General features: G+C 38.1%; 1 pseudogene; it reads left to right on the top strand.

Moving 5' to 3' along the window:
* Positions 1–1,130: 1,130 nt before the first annotated feature.
* Positions 1,131–1,251, top strand: LOC138377719 (small nucleolar RNA SNORA70; annotated as a pseudogene).
* The last annotated feature ends 1,067 nt before the right edge of the window (positions 1,252–2,318 follow it).

The following is a 2,318-nucleotide window of genomic DNA, read 5'->3' as shown; positions in this document are numbered from 1 at the left end:
ACCCAGAAATATTTACTTCCATTTAGGAGGTAATAAAAGGTGACACAGAATTTTGCCTAGTTTACTTTCTAGTATTTCCTGTATATAATAGGTACTGCATATTCTAACATTTCCCATTTTACATTTCCTGAAGAGATTGAATCAGTGCAATTTCATGCCTACAGATTTTTAGTCCCTAACATTCAATGATTACATGATCAGTGACAACAGTTCTAAATTGTGCTTTTAGGAAGAATAACTGTCCAAAAGGAGCTCATTTAGCAGCTTACTTTCTGCGCAAACATTTATCATTTACTTTCTTTATTTTTTTTAAACTGTTTGTTGCAATTAGTAGAAATATTTTTATCATTTCCGTTTGTTTTTCTCTGATTGCCCAGAGCAGTAACATTATTCTTGGAAATGCCAGGCAGGGAAAGGAGAGCACTTCCAGGAATATAACCACAATGAAGTGATTTGGCCTAAATACAGGCATTTTAATTGAGTGCATATAGACACAGAACATTTCTTAAAAGCAGTGTGAATATTAGTCTTCTCCAACTGCAATTTCAAATTAAGATGCTATTGAAAATTTTCAGGCCAATTTCCTTTACCAGCTTTTCTATTTTAATCCTCTGTAGGATGAAGGGGTAGGAAGAAGTTGCATACAAACTCTAAAAATGCTAATAATTTTACCCCAGTTATTTTTTTCTTTTAGAATTTTCTGTAACCCATATACACTCTTCTCTGAGAAAAGGTAACTACATTGATTTAAATTTATGACATGGATCATAAGAAAATATTTTTCAGCATTTTGGATTCTTCAGAGCCAGTCAGGCACTAAATTTACTTCCGGTGGTTGTGAGAGGCAGCAATGCAAAGGAAGACCCTCTTCTCTGTACCTCTAGAGTTCAGCGATATTTTAGGTACATAATATAATCCTGTATAAGATCTGAATCCCTGAAATTCAAATAAATTATGTGCAATTTAGCTTCAACATTAGCTGAATTTTAATGTGTTATATTCTTTGAAAATCAACTGTTGATATAGAGCTACTCTCAATTATATGAATACTTTAAACACCAGAACACTATTTCCTAACTGCCTCTTAGAGTTAATGTTAGTAATAAAATGCTCCTTAAAAGTTTGGTATCCTGCAGGCAATTAAGCCGACCGTGCTCCTTTCCTCAGGGGGGCCTGGTGTGCAATGGCAGCCTCCTTGGTAGTGTACGCAGCCTGTGGCTTGTATGGGTTGCTAGGACTTTGGAGACAGTCCCTTCCAATATATGTTCATGTGTCAGACCTTGTGCTGTTCCCAATCTATGCTCCAGACACATATGCATGGTGCCTTTGGAAAGCCCCAGGGCACTGTGGCCAGGGTTCACAATGGCCAAGGCATCATGTCCATTCGCACCAAACTACAGAACAAGGAGCATGTGATTGAGGCCCTATGTAGGGCCAAGTTCAAGTTCCCTGGCCACCAGAACATCCAGATCTCAGAGAAGTGGGGACATGGTGGCTGAGAAGTGGCTCTTCCCAGATGGCTGTGGGGTCTAATTCATCCCTAATTCTGGCCCCCTGAACAAGTGGTGGGCTCTGCACTCATGAGGGTTTCTACTGTGCTGCCACCTCATTCTTGCCCACCAATAATCCTATTTCCTGTCCAAAAAGATAAAAAATAAAAGTTTAGTAGTTTGTATTCCACTAAAATTCCTCTTTTCCACTATCGCTCTAATGTATTTCTTGAGATGCTGCATCTAATTGAGATTATCACTCTCCTTATACCAGAATGCCTGGATTCTTCTCCAATTAGCCATAGAATTTATCAGAGCCTTTTATATAGCTCCTGATGGCAAAGGCTCCAAATAGTATTAAATATCAAGCACACCGAAGTTTGGCTCACAGAAATACACCAAAGAGTAAGCAAATTAATCACTTTTACTATCCTAAGATAATAAAGGACAAAACAAATAGATTTTCCTTTCTGTTTACCCTTGTTATCCCAGCTCTCTATTTTGAATGAATCCTTCAGCACACCACAAGTAAGGACAAAGTTGGGAGCTAAGAGCTATTGAGATCAAATCAAAGATTTTTTTTTCTCCCTAACACCTCCCTTGAAAACAATGTAAAATGATTCTTGTTCTGAAAATGAAGACTAACTAATCACCCAGAGAAAAGCCGTTTTGTTCCTATGTGTGCATCTATAAGGGTGGAGGAGTGCTAGCAGGGATAAGGGAAGACAAAGACAAGAGGTCCTATAGTGGGGCACTACCTAGCAACATATAATCTCAAGAACTCAGAATTGAGATGTCCTGCATTTTGCACTGTGTAAACAATTTTGA

The sequence above is a fragment of the Eulemur rufifrons genome, chromosome 29 (genome assembly GCF_041146395.1).
Source record: "Eulemur rufifrons isolate Redbay chromosome 29, OSU_ERuf_1, whole genome shotgun sequence".
NCBI lineage: Eukaryota > Metazoa > Chordata > Mammalia > Primates > Lemuridae > Eulemur > Eulemur rufifrons.
This window is presented reverse-complemented; position numbering and strand designations above follow the sequence as displayed.